This window comes from Littorina saxatilis, linkage group LG17, assembly GCF_037325665.1.
Source record: "Littorina saxatilis isolate snail1 linkage group LG17, US_GU_Lsax_2.0, whole genome shotgun sequence".
NCBI lineage: Eukaryota > Metazoa > Mollusca > Gastropoda > Littorinimorpha > Littorinidae > Littorina > Littorina saxatilis.
Window position 1 is genome coordinate 19,040,920 of NC_090261.1, and position 21,064 is coordinate 19,061,983.

General features: G+C 46.0%; 1 protein-coding gene and 1 long non-coding RNA gene across 6 annotated transcripts in view; one reads left to right on the plus strand and one right to left on the minus strand.

The window, feature by feature from the left end:
* Positions 1–21,064, plus strand: part of LOC138952783 (pyruvate carboxylase, mitochondrial-like) — a 479,047-nt gene that overhangs the window by 123,844 nt on the left and 334,139 nt on the right. The gene's annotated exons all lie outside the window — the stretch shown is intronic.
* LOC138952804 (uncharacterized) overlaps positions 1–21,064 on the minus strand; it is a 148,870-nt gene that overhangs the window by 34,602 nt on the left and 93,204 nt on the right. The gene's annotated exons all lie outside the window — the stretch shown is intronic.

Sequence of the window (21,064 nt, forward strand, 5' to 3'; positions counted from 1 at the left end):
GTTGTGCGTAAATCTGTTATGAGTGAATGTCTGCAGATAATGTCAGGATGGCTACAGACAAACACATAATTGAACAAACAGCTATGAAAACAAAGACATTCACAGAACCAACAACCATGTAAACACTGATGAAGGAAACTACATAAAAGCCAAAAGTATGCTTCAAGTTTAATTCATCAGACAAGAAAAAGGTACATGATTGTAATAAAATACATGGGTTCTTTTCAGAAAATATATCTGTATGGTTCACTATCAGTCTCTATCTGCCATTCTGTATTCTTTCTTCTCCTCAAAAAATATTTTAAGTCCTAACTCACACAAAAATCGGGCATGACCCATCGGTATCCTTGGAAAAAATGTGCTGCTACATAAGAAAATTTAAGTCCTGAAATGGCTGAAAATTTAGGCAAGGGTTTGGGGCCTGGGGGGAAAAAAAAGAAAAGAGAAAAGCGACACCACTTTAATCGCTGTGTGGTAGCCTAGGACTGCGGAACGTTTTGTTCTCCTTGTTAGATCAGTCCACAGGGCGGAGTCTTCAAAAGAAAACTTTTGCTATAAGTGAAAAACACTCAGTCTTTCCATTCACAAAAACCTACTCCAACTCAGGAGGACAGTTTAGAGTCTTCAACTGCATACTTCGATACAGCGCTGGGACCCACCCACAGCCGTTCTCAAAAGTACCGCTTTGACTCGAAGGGTGGGAGGCTGGTGTACCATTTTGACACTAAAGCTGGTCTGGTTGCCAAGACTCCGTCGAACCTCAAAATCCTACTGCTTATCAGACCTGGGAGCTCATACGATTTAGCCGTATTTTTGTTCGATTACTTTTGTACTCAAGCGAATTTTGAAGCCGATCCAGCTCTCGTGGCATATCATTTGACGCTTTGTCTCGATTAACCAAGTTTAGTGATAAACATGTTGCTAGCTCCCGCAGTGGGGCACTGCGGTTATGAAATTAAAGGCCCCTCCTGTTTTTGGAACCGCAGGAGCTTTCTAGTTTGCTGTTAGGTAGATTTTTGGTTCCTCTTTCCTGTCATGCTCTCTTTTTCTTCATGAATTCTTTTCTTTTTTCTGCCTTCTTGCTCATTCACCTGTATTTTTTCCAAAAATCTCTTCTCTTGCCACTTGTCTCGCGATTCATGTATAGTTTAATCTGTTAGTGTTCTGATGTAAGTCCAGCAGTAGATAGGTTAAGCCTATTTTAACATACTGGAAACTGGTAATCTTCCAGTAGGTATTAATTTAGTTTTACTAAAGCCTGCTGGGACACAAGTAATGGGTTGGTAGTGCATTTGTAAACAGGAATCGCTTGACAAGTGGCCCCCTTCATCCCCCCCTTCCTCGTCCTGATATGGCTCTGCGTAGTCGGCTGGACGTTAAGCAACAAATAAACAAATAAACAAATGTTGCTAGCGCCATTTTGAATCTTGTAAGAAGTGACCAGACAAGAGCAGGTCACCAGGACAAAATGGAAGTCACCGCCATTTCCATTTTTCCATCATGCTGAAACAATCACACAGTGGTCACATGCTTCAACCTCAAGTGGCTCTATCCCATCTCCCCCCCCTTTCCCCGTCGCGATATAACCTTCGTGGTTGAAAACGACGTTAAACACCAAATAAAGAAAGAACCAGAGGCCTGGGTGAAGAAGAAATGTCAGGGCACATGAGGTCCCAACCAGCGCCGAGTCGAATGGTGGCAAGATCTTTACCTCTCTATTAGTCACATCGTGTTCTGAAATTGGTAGACACTTCAGACGTGAAATAACCAAGAAAAGCGTAGCCGGCACAAGAAGCATCAAAGACTGTATACCCACCGAAAAAAAATACCTGAGGAGCAGACAGCACATTCTGCAGAAGCTATGTTTTCGGAGCTGATTTTGAAAATGAACTTGCCCTTCGGCACAGCTGCAGATGTGACTTTTCAGAGACTGTCAAAAGTGCGTTTCCAGACTCGAACATTGCGCAGAAGTATCAGTGATCATCACAAGATGTTGAATGACACAAGTAGGCAAGTTCACAAACACACACAGAACAGAGTTTGACACACGCAAAGTTACACATATAGATTGTCATTCTTGTATATATATATACTGGGGCAATGTTTATTTTAAATGATTAAAAATAACTTTATAACTCTACATTTGATCAATGATTATACAACTGTCATTAAAGCTGTGGTCTATTTATGACTTTCCGGGGCTACAAGGTTGAAAAGATAGGGATGAAAATCATGTACAGAATTCTGTACAGCAAACGCTACCCGAAACCCCACCTATACGGCGTGTATGACCTTGAGAGCTTCAGTCAACGCTTGAATTTTGCAGGGATAACATCCGGTTTGCTCTCTCAAGACTGATCATATTTTATCTTCAAGAGAGATCAAGGGGGAAAAAATAAATGCCCCGGCGAAGATTCGAACTCTCGACCTTGAGACTTCGTGTCTGATGTCCAAACCACTAGGCTACTGCGCCAATTGAGAAAAAGAAGGAAAAACATTGATATGAATTCATGTTATGTTGTTCTTGAAGCAGCATGATTTATATCTCTATCCTATCCGCCCACTGTTCTGAAGTGAATACATGTATTTCTTTGATGTCTGTTTTCAACTGCACAGAGGTTTGGAGAGATTCAACTACTGTTCTTGTCATTTTTCTTGCACGTTGTAAATAGAGATATCGCAGCTATTTGCACGGCGCGAATGTCGTGTAGCATGACGGTGTAAGCATGTACTGCGATTCCGTGAAACATGTTTGCAAATAAAGGCAAATTTGAATGGCAATTTTTATGTACGTTTTTGCAACGCATGAATGGTAATTCAAGCGTAGAATGATATAAAAAAAATTTTTTTTCTATCTTTGACAACCCTGGTGGAGTGGCCTTGCGGTTAAGACATCGGACCCGATATTTCGAGGCTTCAAGGCCATGAGTTCGAATCCCTGCCAAGTCGTTTATTTTTTCTGCTCGATCCTTCTTGACAAGTATGCTCAGCTATGAGAGAGCAAACCGGATGTTACCACTGCAAAATTCAAGCGTTGACTGAAGCTCTCAAGGTCATACATGCCGTATAGATGGGGTTTCGGGTAAGCGTTTGCTGTACAGAATTCTGTACATGATTTTCATCCCTGTCTTTTCAACCTCGTAGCCCCGGATAGTCATAAGTAGACCACAGCTTTAAATATTTACAGAAACATTTGTTTTAAATGTATTGGTAAACTTAATTAATTAATGGTGCAATATTCTCCTGTAACTTTATAAACCACGACCCTTCGAAGCAGCTCACTGATAGCGGTCAACGTTGTTGCTACTACAACGAGTAACTACGCCTTTCGCATTGCCTGACTAAGTAGACAAGAGGCGAAGCCTTCAAGGCTCCTGTAAGAAATAGACAAACAGTAACACAAACTCAACCACTCCGTCACACGCACACACACACACACACACACACACACACACACACACACACACACACACACACACACACATACGTTCCTTTCCGCCAAACTGGGTTCCTCACATCACACAACGGATAGTGCGTTTGTAGTGCACTTGCACTACAACGGCACTGGGCGCAGTGCCTTTGTAGTGCACTTGCACTACAACGGCACTGGGTGCAGTACTCGCTCCGGGATCGACGAATTTTACACTAAAAAAGGCACAAAATTTGACCTATTTCGTCGCCTATAGGGGACGGAAAGAATGTCATTTTGAACATGGTTATGACATTCTTTCCGTCAAAAAAAAAAGTTTTTTTTTTTTTATTTTTTTTTTTACGGAAAGAATGTCATTTTGAACATGGTTATGACATTCTTTCCGTCAAAAAAGACGTTTTTATTTTTTTTATTTTTTTTATTTTCACTCTTTGTCATGCTTAAAAAAAGTGGGTCCCTGATTGAGGAACCCAGTTTTCAAAAGAACCCAGTTTTTACTGAGTGTTAACTAGCCGTGAACCCGGTTTGATGGATAGGAACGTACACACACACACACACACACACACACACAGTTAAAACTAACGCATCATATCTACTCCATGTATAATTTTCAAAAGAAGGCAAACAGATAAAATGACTGTGTATTTGTTGTTGGTGTAGTTGTCCCTGAAGGAGATCTTGTGCAATCCTCTCACACACACACACACACACGCACACGCACACATACACACATACACACTTTTAAACTGCATCAGCATAATTATCATGGCAAAGCTTATCTACAATCATTAACCTACCCTTGAGGCGGGGATATAGCTCAGTTGGTAGCGCGCTGGATTTGTATTCAGTTGGCCGCTGTCAGCGTGAGTTCGATCCCAGGTTCGGCGGAAATTTATTTCAGAGTCAACTTTGTGTGCAGACTCTCTTCGGTGTCCGAACCCTCCCCCCGTGTACACTACATTGGGTGTGCACGTTAAAGATCTCACGATTGACAAAAGGGTCTTTCCTGGCAAAATTGCTTAGGCACAGTTAATAATTGTCTACCTATACCCGTGTGACTTGGAATAATAGGCCGTGAAAGGTAAATATGCGCCGAAATGGCTGCAATCTACTGGCCGTATAAAATTTCATCTCACACGGCATCACTGCAGAGCGCCTAGAACTGTACCCACGGAATATGCGCGATATAAGCGTCATTGATTGATTGATTGATTGAGCTTGCGTATCAAGATAATATATTCTTGGAATTGTCATACGACTAAGAGTTAAAGATATTGAAACAAATGAAGAGTTGGATTACAACGCTGCAGTTTTCTCTGCCCTGGATTGTAACTTGCCCGTCGTAAATCAGCAGTAGATCTGCGTGTACTGTGTTCATTTGGAAATCTACCATCAGCGTATCTGTCTTTTGCACTGCATACACAAAGCAATAGGTACCTGTCATGTGGCCACTTTTTCCACTGCTGTCCTCAGTCTTATACTTTTCATCAAGACTTGTCACCATGCCGAGTGGATCCCGCAGTGGGGCACTGCGGTTATGAAATTAAAGGCCCCTCCTGTTTTTGGAACCGCAGGAGCTTTCTAGTTTGCTTTTAGGTAGATTTTTGGTTCCTCTTTCCTGTCATGCTCTCTTTTTCTTCATGAATTCTTTTCTTTTTTCTACCTTCTTGCTCATTCACCTGCATTTTTTCCAAAAATCTCTTCTCTTGCCGCTTGTCTCGCGATTCATGCATAGTTTAATCTGTTAGTGTTCTGATGTAAGTCCAGCAGTAGATAGGTTAAGCCTATTTTAACATACTGGAAACTGGTAATCTTCCAGTAGGTATTAATTTAGTTTTACTAAAGCCTGCTGGGACACAAGTAATGGGTTAGTGCATTTGTAAACAGGAATCGCTTGACAAGTGGCCCCCTTCATCCCCCCCTTCCTCGTCCTGATATGGCTCTGCGTAGTCGGCTGGACGTTAAGCAACAAATAAACAAACAAAAATGCCGAGTGGATCTAAATTCAATGACATATTCTTACGTCAACTCACATAAATAGCATTAACTTCAGTTCATTGCACAGGTATTGAAGTAGTACTCGACCCTGGTAGAGGGGGAGGTAACTCCCAAAACAAAACAAAGTCCGTAGTCAAGGACAGGAGTCACCTTCCCTACCGGTAACAGGAAGGTTGCATCGAGGGTACGGAGGGTGATGACGATCAGTCTGATTCACCTTTACGTATTCCCAGCAAGCTTGGCCCTACTTTGGAGATGGCGGCAGAGATCACTTCACGGTACTTCCCCGAGGGTGTCTCTGCCGAATCTACTTTCGCCGCGCCTCCTCCTTCTGCTTTGGCGGATTTTGCGGGCTCTGGGGATGCTAAGGCGCGGTTTTGTTTCGTCGAGTCGCCTTCTGTCCCTTTTGCGATGGCTCAGGTGTTGGGTGCAGACGCTGCCTCACCCTTCCCTCTTTTGGCCGCTCATGGCAATGCTCCTGCATCTGCTCAGCCTTGGTTGGGCTCGGCACAGGCAGGCGGCGGCCCGCCAGCCAACTCGAGAAGGACGCGGCTTCCAAACAAGCCGCACTCCCTCCTCTCCTCGTTTTCATTGCCCAAAGCACCACTTCCGGTGACACCGGAACTAGCCCGTCTGCGACAAGATGGGTATAGCCGCGAGAGAACTGCTGTCTGTACGGAACAGGTCCTCCTCGGGCTAGAGGAGAGCGGGCGTTCCTCACTTGAGCTCGCCTCTTTAGCGGAAACGCTGATTCGTTCTTTGACGAGAGCCATTACCTCATCCATTGAACCTTTCAAATTTCGAGATGACGCGGTTGAGGCAGACGCAGCCATGCTCCTGGCTGCCTTAGCGAAGGTCATTGACAGCCAGATGACGAACGCGGCCCGTCTCTACTCACAGGTTGTGTTTTGGAGACGTGAGGCTTTTCTCAACGGCTCGCGTCTGACTGACAAAGCCACCATAGACTCTTTGCGAGTTTCTCCCTTCTCTGAGGGGGCGTTGTTGGGGTCGGGTTCTTTGGACGCTCTCCGGAGGCAAGCCGAAGAAACCCGTGACCAGCATATGGTTGAGCTGACGGAGCTTGCTCTCAAGCAACAGAGCAACAAACCACGGGGCTCTGCCCAAGCGCCTGCTAAGTCTTCTGGGCAGAAGGCGTCTCACGCAGGAAGGGGTGGCTCGAGGTCCCGTCCTTACCAGCGTAAGCCTTCCTTCGGGAAGAGGGGGTCTGGGCGCAAGCCCAACCCCCAATGAGACACCCCCGATCTAGTCACCCCCCAAGCCTCTACCCCTTTGGTAGCGGGCGGCCTCTCCCGGGCCCTTCCAGCATGGCTGTCCCGGACAGACAGTCTCTGGATCATGGGGGTGATTCGGTCGGGGTTCCGTCTTCCTTGGCAGGAAGACAAAGCTCCTCTGTCCAGAGTGCCGGCCAACTTCCGGTTTCCGGTCTGCTCCGACGCTCGGGAGACAATCCAAGCGGAGATCCTTCTACTGCTGCAGAAACATGCAATAGAGGAGGTTCTCGACCACTCCTCCTTGGGATTTTACGGCAGAATCTTCGTAGTACCCAAGGCGTCCGGAGGGTGGCGTCCAGTCTTGGATCTTTCTCCTCTGAACCGTTTTTTGCGCAAAATTCGGTTCACAATGGAAACGCCAGCATCCGTCAGGGAGGCGCTTCGTCCAGGAGACTGGGTGACGTCCGTCGACCTGACGGATGCCTACTTCCACATCCTCATGCACGAGGCGGACCGGAAGTGGCTGCGTTTCGTGTGGGGGGATCGTGTGTTTCAATTTCGAGCCCTACCCTTCGGGCTTTCGCTTGCCCCCTGGGTGTTCACCATGGTGGTGCGCCAGTTTTGTGCCCTTGTGCGGCAGCAGGGCGTTCGTCTAAGAGTTTACTTGGACGACTGGCTGATCCTTCATCAGCAAGAGGCACTCTGTCTTCAGCATACCCAGTTTGTTCTCGCCCAGGCACAGGGCCTCGGCTTTCAGGTCAACCGCACCAAGTCCGAGTTGTCTCCGTCCCAGACCTTTACGTACCTGGGCATGGTGTTCGATACAAGGGGATGGACAGTTCGTCCCACACAACGTCATATCGACAAACTGCAGGCCCTCCTGTCTTCCCTGTTAGGGCAACAGTCGGCTTCAGCCAGGACGCTTGCGTCGTTACAGGGCCAGATGGAGTCCATGTCGACTCTCGTCCCACTGGGCAGGGCACACAAGCGCCCGTTTCAGCTGACGGAGCTTGCTCTCAAGCAACAGAGCAACAAACCACGGGGCTCTGCCCAAGCGCCTGCCAAGTCTTCTGGGCAGAAGGCGTCTCATCTCCAGTTCAGTCTGGAATCCGACCTCACAGGGATGGGATGTTTCAGCAGACCACGCTTCAGTGGGTGAACACTTCCTGGCTCAGGCAGGGAGTGCCCATAGCGCTACCTCCTCCCTCGGCGCATCTCTTCTCGGACGCTTCTCAGAGGGGCTGGGGAGCTCAAATGGACACACACACGACTTCCGGTCGGTGGTCACCAGAGCAGCAGCTGTGGCACATCAACCGTCTCGAGCTCGAGGCGGTCTTCTTGGGACTTCAGCATTTTGTCTCCACCCTCCAGGGCAACCATGTGTTGATCCATACCGACAACACGACGGTGGCTGCTTACCTGAACAAGCAGGGGGGCTCTCAGTCTCAGCTGTTGTCCAGCCGAGCATGCGAGATTCTTTCTTGGTGCGCTCACCATCAGATTCTGATCTCGGCTCGCTATCTGCCCGGCTGCCTGAACGTCTTGGCCGACGCTCTCAGCCGCTCCTCTCAGGTCCTCCACACGGAGTGGACCATCACCCACCAGGCGCTCCTTCGTCTTTGGGCGCAAGTAGAGCGCCCGATGATTGATCTCTTTGCCACGAGATTCTCGCGTCGCCTCCCGATCTTCGTCTCTCCGTTTCCGGATCCGGAGGCATGGAAGATCGACGCGATGGCGATCACCTGGACAGGGCTAGAGGCTTATGCCTTCCCGCCCACTCCGCTCATCGGAAGGGTCCTGCGAAAGGCCGACTTAGAGCGGCCTCGTCTTCTTCTCGTGGCCCCACGCTGGCCGAGTCAGCATTGGTTCCTGGACCTCTTGCGGCCCTCTGATCCCTCTCGGCCTCAGGCGAGGGGAGCTGCTGCAACCCAGGACGGGGATCCTGCACGATCGCCCAGAATTCCTGGATCTTCACGCCTGGAGACTGTGCGGAGATCACTGGGGCGCTCAGGCGTCTCTGATCTCACTCTGGATTTAGTCCAGAAGGCTCACAGACGTTCCACCTCCTCCCCACGGCCTGAACTACAACTCCTTTGCCGATGACACGCAGCTCCAGAACAGCGCCAAGCCGGAGGACGTTGACCATCTCCTGGGATCCATCTCCAGTTGTTTCACTGACATCAAGAACTGGATGACTGAGAACAAGTTGAAGCTGAACAGTGAGAAGACGGAGGCCCTTCTCGTTGGAACACGACAGAAGATTGCTTCCCTCACTGTGACCAACCTCCCGCTGGATGACGCGACTGTTCCATTCTCCCCTGCTGTCAAGAGCCTTGGCGTCTTTCTCGACTCCACTCTCTCCATGCAGACACACATCTCCTTCATCATCAAGACCTGCTTTTTCCACCTACGACGCATCGCCTCCATCCGTCGCTACCTCACCACGACGCCTGTGTCAAGCTGGTTGTCTTCCTCATCTTCAATTGTCTGGACTACTGCAACTCCCTTTTGGCTGGCCTCCCCGCCTCATCCATTCATGGCCTACAACGAGTCCAGAACGCTGCTGCCAGGCTGACGTTGAGGAAGACGAAGCGAGACCACATCACCCCCCTACTTCGCTCCTTGCACTGGCTCCCTATCAACACCCGAATCTCCTACAAACTGTCCACTCTGGTCTACAAGTGTCTCAACGACTCTGCTCCCGAGTACCTTCAATCCTCCCTGGACCTGTACACCCAGCCCTCTGACCGTCCCCTTCGTTCTGCTGCTGACCCACTCCGGCTTCACATCCCTCGCTCGAAACTCGCATCTGCTGGTCAGCGTGCATTCCCCTCCGCGGGCCCCTCCGTCTGGAACTCCCTGCCGCTTGAGCTTCGCCAGAGCCCCTCTCTTGACGCGTTCAAGAGTAGGATGAAGACTCAGTTCTTCCCGTAGCTGGCTGCGACTTTCATGTTTGACGTGATGTGTTGTGCCCCAAAAGACATTCTTGTGCTGTGCTCTGTGAGAGGTGTTTTCTTTGTGTTTAATATTATTTTGTTTGGACCTAGCTATTGATGTGTACATTGTTGTTAAACAGTTGTTTGTTGTATGTTTATCAGGGTTTGCTAGTGTGTGATAGGGTTCGTGTCCGTCTGTAGATGTTAGTTTCTTTGTTAGTCCTGTGTTGACAACTCTTCGACAAGCGCTTAGAACTGTACCCACGGAATACGCGCTATATAAGCTTCATATTGATTGATTGATTGATTTATTCGTCACATTGACTGTCCTGGACTCGATGGTGTGCGGTTCATCATGTTAACCCGGTCGCTCCGCGATCGATGCAGCTAGGTCGCAAACCATCTGGCATGGCTCTCCTCTCAGGGTCGTGCTGCGTCTACACTCAGAGTTCGCCGTTCAGCCATCTCTGTGACGCTTAAGCAGCTTGGGCGCTCCATCTCCCTCGGGGGAGTCATCGCGAGTGTGCTAAAGGGCGCGGCCCTCAGTTCTGCAGCGGCAAGGACTTCGGTCCCGGCTTGGGATGTTCGTTTGGTACTAGAATTCTTGCGCTCTAGTACTTTTGAACTGTTACAGGACGCTAGCCTCTCTAATCTTACGCGTAAGACTCTCATGCTAATACTGCTCGCTTCAGCGCGGAGAGGTAGTGAGATCCACGGCCTTTCCGGCCTAGAACGTGATATCGCGTTTGAAAGAGACGGTTCTGTCTCACTGCGTTTTTGTCCCGATTTTCTCGCCAAAAATCAAAAACCGGACCAGCTTTTGCCAGCTATTTCCATTCGGCCTCTCCGGGACATTTTAGCCCCCGGCGATCCAGATCTTTCTAATTGCCCGGTACGAGCGCTTAAGGCTTACTTGTCTCGCACCGCGCCGCTCAGAGCGTCTACTCAGAAGTTGCTATTTATTTACAAACATAAACGAGAACTTACCCAGTAAGTCGAAGTTTGTGTAGAATTCCATGAGTGTAGTTTATAGAAACGGAGGGATATATGAGATGCGCATGCCGGAAGTCGCCATACTTTAACGCTCAGATCAATTAAGGAACGACCCTTGATTGATCTAATACATTTTGTGTAACCAAAACAATTAAATGTTTTTTCTTGAAAAGTAATTGTCTCCCTTAGCAGATCTATACTGCTGACACTATTTTGCATTATCTGCAAACCAGTTAATTGGGAAGGGCATAATAGCTGTACGGGAGGGCATATATCCCTCCGTTTCTATAAACTACACTCATGGAATTCTACACAAACTTCGACTTACTGGGTAAGTTCTCGTTTATGTTTGTAATTCCATATCATGTAGCTTACCGAAACTACAGGATATACGAGATTTCAAAGTTGGTTTCACAAAATAGCATTGATTGTTCACACATACAATTGTTAACACATCATATGAGTTGTCGCCCTGCGTGAGTTAATGTTTATTTTCTTTAAACATGTTCTTCAAGAGCTCACCGGCAACATAACAAATATGTCTGATTCAGACAAAATAATTTTTCAAACAAATGTGACAGAACATTTAGTTTTTCAAGATACCACTTGATTAAATCACTAGAATACTTGGAAACAATTCAACCAAATAAAAAGTTTTGAAAAACATCTTGTTTTCCTTCTCTCAATGACTTACTAGATCTAGTCACAACCAAACATGATTAATATTGGCAACTGGTATATCCATACCATTACCAAACATGATCTATGCATAGCATTTCACTTGCATTTCAAACCACAAACATCCAAAGGTTATCTACCATCGTTTGGATTTCAGCTTCACTGAGTTAACACAACCAATGAGTTCAGTTTTTCTTGTAAGCGAAATAATTCAAAAGAGAATTCTTTTCTCCTCGCCTAGTTTGCTGCTCATTTTCTACAGGTCGCTTATAAAATTTGAAGAAAGTTTTCGCATTTGACCATCCAGCCGACTTTAAAATGTCATCAATAGAAAAACCACTATTCAACATAGCAGATGCTGACGCTCCCCTGAAACTGTGTGACGTGAATTTACAAATATCAGCGTCAGCGAGGACATCTTTCAACCACCTTGAAACAGTGTCTTTACTTGCAGGCCCAAACGGCCGTACGTAACAAAGCAACAGTTGGTCATTGTTTTTCCTCAACTCTGTTGTACGCTTGATATATTCAAGTAAACAGTTTACAACACACAATTTTAGATCTGTGTATTTGTGTAATTCGAGGGCTTGTTGGTGATGTCCAGGTCTTGTATGCTTTAACTTGTCAACCACCTGAATAGTGCATCCTGTCTCATGAAACTGAAGACAGCTAAGCTTAACAAAATGAATGGTTTGGACCCTCTGCGCAGTTGTTATCAAAAGCAGAGCACAAAGTTTCTTTGTCAACTCTTTCAAAGACAATTTTGAATTGTGTTCTTTCCTTTTGAAATGTTCTAATAACACTGACACATCCCATGTTGCCTTGTATCTTGGTAAAGGTGTTCTCATTTCAAATACACCCTTCATGAACCTTGTCACCTTTGGGTGCGTACCTATCGACCTTTCTTGGTCATAATGCATGACAGTAGAAATTGCACTACGTGCAGTATTGATGGCACTGTAGCCAAGCCCCTCTTCAAAAAGTTCAGTGAGGAAAGTCAGTACCAATCCTACAGTTGGATGAAAGGGATTACTGTTTCTTGTAGAACAAAACAATTGCCAGCGCGCAAGATATGATGCATATTGTCTTTTCGTTGACTCTCTCCACGATGCACACACAATGTCACATGTTCTGCCATGAAATCCTTGTGCTTGGACGGCTTGCCTGATAATTGAACTGCGAGTAGTTGCAGTTTGTGATGAAGAGGATGGGCTGCCTCTGAGTGCGGCAGTTGCAGAGTTGTCTTTCCCTGAGGTAAGCGAACAGGCTGCTGTATCAGAAGATTCAGCATTTGGGGAAACCACACTGCTGTTGGCCAGTGGGGAATGATGAACATACCCTCGGCTTGGTCTGCTTCCAGTTTGCGGAGAGTTTTCTGGATCAAACTGAAAGGGGGAAATGCATAAACATTATCCCACACGCTCCAGTTTACAGTAAAAGCATCCACAGCAATGGAGTCTGGATCTGGGCCCCAAGAAATAAATGGTTTGATTTGGCAATTTAGCCTAGATGCAAACAAATCAATATGAGGCTGTGAAAACTTCAAAAACAGCTTTTCAAAGATTTTTGGGTTTAACATCCATTCTGTTCTGTCATTGAATTGTCTTGATTTTCTATCAGCCTCAATGTTCAGTTTTCCAGGAATATAGGTTATTGTCAACTCTATATCTCTGTTTCTGCACCAGATCCAAATCTGCTTTGCTATTTCATTACACTCTCTTGAGCGAGAACCACCCATATTCTTGACATAGGTTACAGCACACACATTGTCACACATGAGTTTTATATGTCTACCAGTGACGTCTTTTTCAAAGCACCGCAGTCCATATTTAATGGCTAACAGTTCAAGTGCATTTATGTGCATGTCTTTTTCTTGCTCATTCCACCTTCCCCCAGTTGATTTTGTATCACAAACTGCTCCCCATCCACCAGATGTAGAAGCGTCAGTTTTCATTTCCAGGGAAGGCGGTTTCACTTTGAGTGGGTAATAGCTTGTGGTCACATTGGCAATCCACCATTCAAGATCTCTCTTTGCTTTCTTTGTCATACTCATAATGGCATCAAAATTGCCAGCATTCACTTTCAAAGCTTTGGTCTTCAACCTCTCAAGCTGTCTATAGTGGAGTGGTCCCCATTTTACCCCTGGGAAAGCTGCCACAAGCTTTCCAATCACCTGTGCCAGTTCTCGTACAGAAAAAACTTTCTTCTGCATTAAACCAAGACAAGCTGATTTGATCTTGTTTATCTTATCCTCTGACAATGTAACAGTCATTTTCTTTGAGTCGAGGATGAAACCAAGATACTTCAGTTTTTGAGTTGGAACAAGGACTGATTTTCCATCATGAATTGTAAACCCCAGCTTCTGAAAAAGGTTGACAGTTGACAGAATGTTCTTTTTGCACTCTTCAATTGACTGGCCTTGCAGGTAACAATCATCAATAAAGGAGGCAGAGAGAAAACCTTGTGCTCTCAAAAAAGCATACACAGGCTTCAGAAGTTTAGTGAAGTATCTTGGACAGTTCGCCAATCCATTCGGAAAACATGTGTAAACATACAACTGACCTCTCCACTGAAACTTCAGAAATTTTTTGAAATCTGAATGAACTGGTACTGAGTAATAGGCGTGACGAAGATCAACAGATGCCATATAACATCCTTCTTTCATCATACTTGTAGCAGAAGACAAATTTTCCATTTTAAAATGTTCATACTCCACAGACTCGTTGAATTCTTTTAGATTCAATATCATTCTGTATGAACCGTCAGGTTTTTGGACCAAGAAAATAGGAGAGATAATCTCTCCTTCTTCATGTTCTGACTTAACAATCACTTTCATGACAGAAAGTTTCCGTATTTCTTGATCAACTTTATTCCACAAGTTTCCCTGTACCTGATTTTTAGGTATCACAGAACTAGGTAATGTGGCCGAGTTAGAAATAGGAATTTTTGCTCCTTGTATCATTTGAATAATAAAGGGGTCAGAGGTCAGTTGTTGCCATTCTTTCACAAAATATTTCAGTCTGCCTGCTTCGAAACACGGTGCACAATTATTGTGTTTTTCACCCACCTCTGGTGTTATGCTTGGAAAGCCTGTGTTGTGGTCCTCTGTGGCCACCTGGTCCGGTATCTCTGACCTCGGCCACGTCCCGCTCTCGGTGTCCATTGGCGCTGGCCCTGCGTCCCACGACGCCTGTCCACCCATCCCCCGTTTTTTGGGGAATCAAACTTGGGGAAAAACTTTCTACCTTTCGTAGACAGTGCAAAATTAGCTCCCAGTTTAGCAGTCGAGTCGATTGCCGTGAGGACAGATTTGAGATCATCACCAAACAGGTGTTCTGTAATGGGAATGTCGTCTGACGTCAATTTGCGATACTTTTTGTTTACAGTCGGCGAGTTCAAAATCTTTGATCTGCGTTCCATTGACATTTCATGGACAGTTTTGAGGTTTAGACTTACTGCATCTGAGATATCTCTCACGAGATCTTTCATGTGTTGCATTTCGCTTTTTACACACTTATCTGCTGTGTTAGCCAGTGCATAAGTTGCTTTCAGCAGACACTTTTGCGTACGCTGAAGTTTTAGATCTGCAGATTTTGTGCTGTGATCTAACACGCTCCAGATTTCTGGATTGACCCTAGGAACTATGAGAGTCTCACAATTTTGTGGTCTTTTGTGTTTATCAAACTTCGTGTTCATTCTTTCATCGTCCATTTTTCCTTTTCCCATTGTTCCAAGCACTTTCGCTAGTTTTTCTAAGATGGGAGGCCCAACATCAGTGTCAGGTTCAAACTCTTGTTCAATATCGTCAAGCACGGTTGTGTCAACCTGCTTCGTTGTGTGAGACTGAGAGGAGATTAACATTTCTAAATCATCTTCCACAAGACTAGACGTCTCGTCTTTGGAAAAAGAACGCTGATCGGTTCTTTTAGTTTTGGCTGTTTTTTGCCCGCGTGCGAGAGTCGCGCAATCTGAACTCTCAGAGTCAGAGTCCGATGCGGAGCTGAGTCTTTTTCTTTTCTTGTCCTGTTTATCAAGTCTTTTTAGAATTCTAGCATTCTGATCTTTCATGAAATTCCAATCATCGATTGGTATTGTGACAGCCTCGAATTTCGATTTAGAGCATTCCCCTGTCTCCTCGCGTAGTAATATTTCTTCATCAGCGGAGTCCGCCATGCTATCTGCACGACACCAAGTCGGTCGTGTCACGGTTTTCGCTGAGAAAACAATATGCAACGCAAAAAATATTACGATGCACCGTCTTTACAGGGTCTGTAATTCAACGATTGAATTTGACAAAGTCAAATCGTTAAAAGAAAAGCGCGGATTTGACGGATAACGAGACTTACTTGTGAGCATTCAAAAAACGCGTCTTGACGGCCCGACCGAAACATACGTGATATGGCGACTTCCGGCATGCGCATCTCGTATATCCTGTAGTTTCGGTAAGCTACATGATATGGAATTCGCTTAATACCGCTCGGAATAAAGACATAGCAAAAACCACGCTTACCAGATGGTCTTCCACACTTATAAGGCTTGCATATCAGTGGTGGCAGACCCAAGGGGGGGGGGGGGGGCAGTCAGTTCTCCCTCTGCGATCGCCTCGAACTCATGAGGCTCGAGCGTGGGCAACTTCTTTGGCTATCTTCAAGTCTGGTAGGATGGCGGACGTCCTCAACGCTGCGTACTGGACATCTCAGGACGTCTTTCTCAGCTACTACCTTCGGGACATCGCCAGCACTCGCCCGGGCGGTACTAGCTGTCTCCCAGCAATGGTTGCCGCAGGCCAGATACTTCCTAGAGAATAATGTGAGTATCCCACCGCCTTTATGTGCAATCTGCTATTTATGTGAGTTGACGTAAGAATATGTCATTGAATGGAAAATTTCAAACATAAATTTTCATTTAATTAATATACTTACTCAACTCACATAGTTAATACCCTCCCAACCATCCCCGCTGACATTTTTATATGTTACAGGTGTGAGTTTTCGTGGGGGAATGATGACCGGTGGCAGGGCCCGCGCATGCGCGGGTTACCGGTAGGGGAGGTGACTCCTGTCCTTGACTACGGACTTTGTTTTGTTTTGGGAGTTACCTCCCCCTCTACCAGGGTCGAGTACTACTTCAATAGCTGTGCAATGAACTGAAGTTAATGCTATTTATGTGAGTTGAGTAAGTATATTAATTAAATGAAAATTTATGTTTGAAATTTTCGATTCGGAAGTCGTCATGTGGCTGAGGCATGTCTGACATAGCGTCGATCTTGTTGTAGCTAATCCTCCTTTCTGAAACAAAAGGCAAAATGCGATTAGTTGTGATGACTACAACCTACACAAATATAAACAGTGTTTTGATACTGAATAGTCAGGTTATACAAGCCACTTTACCCATGCAGCAGGGGAACCCTACAATCTGTGAAACATGTCAACTGACTGCAGCAGCCTGGTTCTTAAAATAATTCTGATGGTCAACACAGTCAACACACTATTCACAGTCCATTTTGAGGAGCAACTGAGGAACTCTCTGATGGTCTTGTTTGAGTGATAACGATCAAGTCAGGAGGAAGAAACCAACAGAGGAAAAAAAACCCCATTAAGCTTTAACATTAACCGCAGAAAAATACAGAATCACATGTACCATTATATATGTAGAACAAAATTCCACAGCAAGCTTTCTTTGGACGACTGTCGTTGTCTCAAAACTCGCATTCTACCTGCTGTCCAAAAGAAGCTATCTTACGTTGTGCTGCCTTGAAAAAAAATACCAACAAAGACAAGGAATTAGCTGTTGCAAGGTAAGTTTACCAAACGTTACAGACATTAGCGAATCTTGAAATTGCGTAAACAGCGAACAGTACAATCAAAGAGAGGAGTCTGGAATGAAACGCGATACAGATCTAGGTAGATCTAGCATTCAAAAACTGTCTTTTAAATTTAAGGAAGTTGTTGCAATGTACCAAATTTTACAGACAGAACCATGACAGAGCATGTTTTGAAACTGAGGCAAAATCGTAATAATGTTGACTTTGAGAACAGATTCATTCCGTTTCCTTATATCTGCATGTTCAAATAAATGGTGGACAGTTTATACGGGCAGAGCAAACTTGAGACTCTACTGCAAGTCTTGAAATTCACATAAACCGAACCAAGAACAAAGACATCCAAACATTACAGGCACTTTAGATCAACTCATTTCACAAGAGGTGACTGCCTAGCACTGTGTTTGATATCCGTGTCTGCTGAAATAAAAAGAAATTAAACAAAACGGATTATCAGTAAGCTTACGTGACACGTTGTAAGAGTGGGAAACACTAGATCTGTCTGTACTTACCGGGGACACGACTGCCAGATCGACACTGCGCTTTCGACAGCTCTTCCTCGCGCAGACACTGGAAACACGCTGTGCAGAACAAACTGTAGGAAATCTCCTTTGGTATCTTCTTTATCTGTTTTTCTGGAGCTAAGAAACCGAACAATGTGAAATCGCCTTCCCCGAATCGGCGAATGCAGAGGTGAGAACTGAAAAGTGAATCTATACCACAATCCTTCACGCGACCTGACCTGATCTTGACCCCTGACCTGGTCTACATACCACACACGACACAAACCAGTCACCTGCTTTTACCCCCTCAAAACCCCCTACCACCCGTTTTCTTTGGATACACACATGCCGACAAAATGTTGATCATTACTTCAATAGTTTGAAGATGGTGCTTGAAAAATAACCAGGTAAAATGAGTATTTCGGTGTTTAGTCAAATGTTAAAGTTTCTACCACAGAAATACTTACATATACTGTTCAAAAAAAGAAACGCATAGTTGCTACTTGCCAAATTTGTTTTATTTTTCGAAAAAATTAACAGAAAATCCAATATTTAGATTATTTGTTTGAAATTTGGTATGGACACAGTTGAATGCACACACAATTCATTTGCATCTTCAAATCAATCAGTCAATCAATACGATTGGGTGCCGAGGCTGTCAAGTCAGTAGGGGGTGTGTCTGCCTTGAGCAGCAACAACTGCCCGGCACCTTCTGGGCATGGACCTGGATCAGATGCCGGATATCTTGCTGTGGGATGGTGTCCCACTCCTCCTGAAGTGCCTGCAATAGATCGCGGTGATTTGCCGGCGCTTCTTCTCGCCTGCGCACACGTCTGTCCAATTCATCCCAGAGGTGTTCTATCGGGTTCATGTCTGGCGACATGGATGGCCAGGGAAGCACCTGGACATGGTGGTCGGTGAGGAACTGGGTGGTGAGTCGTGCTGTGTGCGGGCGAGCGTTGTCCTGCTGGAATATGGCATCCTGGTCAGCCAGAAGAGGAAGGGCGTGTGGGCGCAGAATTTCCTCCACGTATCGCTGGGCAGTTATGCGCCCTTGGACGTGCACCAGGGTGCTCCTTCCAGCGGTATTGATCGCCCCCCACACCATGACGCCTCCACCACCATGAACGGGTGCCTCATCCACACAGTTGGGCGCGTAACGTTCGTTTACTCTCCGGTAGACCCTCCTCCGACCATCATGTCGCTGGAGCAGGAAGTAGGACTCGTTGCTGAACCACACGTGTCTCCAGTGATTCCGGACGGTCCAGCGAAGGTGCTGGTTGCCCCACTGCACTCGGTTCTGGCGATGGCGGCGGGTGAGGACAGCTCCTCTGTGAGGTCTGCGAGCTCTCAAACCAGCTTCATGCAGGCGGTTCCGCACGGTCTGGTCCGATAATCGGTGTGGCCCGGGGAGAGCCTGGACAGAAGATGAGGCCGACAGGAAACGATTCCGGAGGTGGCGGAGCCGTATGAAGTGGTCGTGAGCAGCAGTTGTCGCCCTTGGTCTTCCCGCTCGTGGCAAGTCAGCAACGGAGCCAGTGGCTTGAAACCTGACCCACAGTCTACTGATGGTGCTCTGAGACACGTGGAAGTGCCTGGCGATTTCACTTTGACTTTGGCCTGCTTGTAAACGACCCAATGCAATTTGGCGGTCTTCTCTGCTCAATCGGGCCATCTTTCGTCGCTGAATTGTCGTCTGATTTCTTTGTGGCGAACAATCCGCTTTTATGGGTTTTGGAAGACATGGTGAGAGCTCAATATTCCCCGAGTTTCACGAGATTACACTGAAGCGTGACGAGTGGTCATGCCAAATGAGCAATTTTGACATTGTAGCCACTGATAACGCATGCGTCACGTGCAGAGCTCACTTGTGGCAATGGACGAAAGGTCGACGACCAGATAAACATTTTCTGCAGTTTGGTGGATATCCTTGTAGCCATATAACTAAATTAACCAAATATTACAAGCTATGCTTTTCTTTTTTTGAACAGTATACATACATACATGCGCACAGACAGACAAAAATGACGATCGCATAGGCTACACTTACGTGAGCCAAAAACTACCTCTCAATGACTAAAAATGCATCTAGGACAACTTTTCTCCATATTTTTACCCTTCAGTCTATCGACTGACGGCTTGTCTGAATATTTATGAACTTTTACTAACAAACGTTGTCGGATCTACTCAAAATGGACCGGCACGGTTGGCCTAGTGGTAAGGCGTCCGCCCCGTGATCGGGAGGTCGTGGGTTCGAACCCCGGCCGGGTCATACCTAAGACTTTAAAATTGGTAATCTAGTGGCTGCTCCGCCTGGCGTCTGGCATTATGGGGTTAGTGCTAGGACTGGTTGGTCCGGTGTCAGAATAATGTGACTGGGTGAGACATGAAGCCTGTGCTGCGACTTCTGTCTTGTGTGTGGCGCATGTTATATGTCAAAGCAGCACCGCCCTGATATGGCCCTTCGTGGTCGGCTGGGCGTTAAGCAAACAAACAAACAAAATACTCAAAATGGCGGACCCATAGAGAAATTGAAAGTAGGATTATCTCCCCTGCAGAGTCTATCAGTTTCGTTTCACTTCGGTTTCAAACAACCAATCTACATATTGTTTTGAAGGCTGGAGCCAGTGTCTGTGTGCCATGGCAATCTCAAACCTTCAATCATTTTATTTTACCTAAGGCAAACTTTTATAAATATGGCTCCTTAGCCACATTGTCAAACCTGATTATAGTGATTGTTATAGACATGTGGTCGCTATGGAAAGGTGAATTATGTAAAGCAATCCCTGTAATGTACGGCCTCTGGCTTGAGCGGGTGCCTGACATGTACGCACACATTTGCTGGGCACGGAGTATTTTTCAACGATAAAGGCACCCTCTTAAGCGGACACCTGCAAAACATGGACACGGACACTCATTTTCGGTCTGAACTGTACGATCCTCGAATTTTCACCACAACCAAATTGATAACAGAGCAGAATGGCTAGACTGGCATTTGGTACAAACGTCATAGCAACGCAGTGGGACACAAGATTCGAGTGGTGTCAGTCGGGTGTTATCTTAAGTGCAAGCGTACCCAGTAGGAGGGGGGTTAACGAGTGGGGTACTTTCTTGCATACAGAGGAGAAGATGCCAACACAAAATTGCTTGATGTTCTTTGTTTTCTTGTCTGCCAGGCATTAACAAGAGAAGCCCCAGGCCCTCAGAATAAGCGAGTTGAAATCCACAGAACTCAGCATCGCGAAATGTCATTGACAAGATTAGCAAAGCATTTTCTTTTTTTCCTCAGCAATGACCATTGAGGTGTACAGTCGATTACCTCATTTGCGAACCCCTCAGTTTTCTTGCTTTGTTGATCACACACACATACCCCTCCCCCATCGCAACGTCAGTGTGAAAAGTTAGACATGCATGGTCACTGGGTTCTCACTGGTCAGTGCAGGTGGCCTCAAGCTGACAACCTCTCTGCCCTT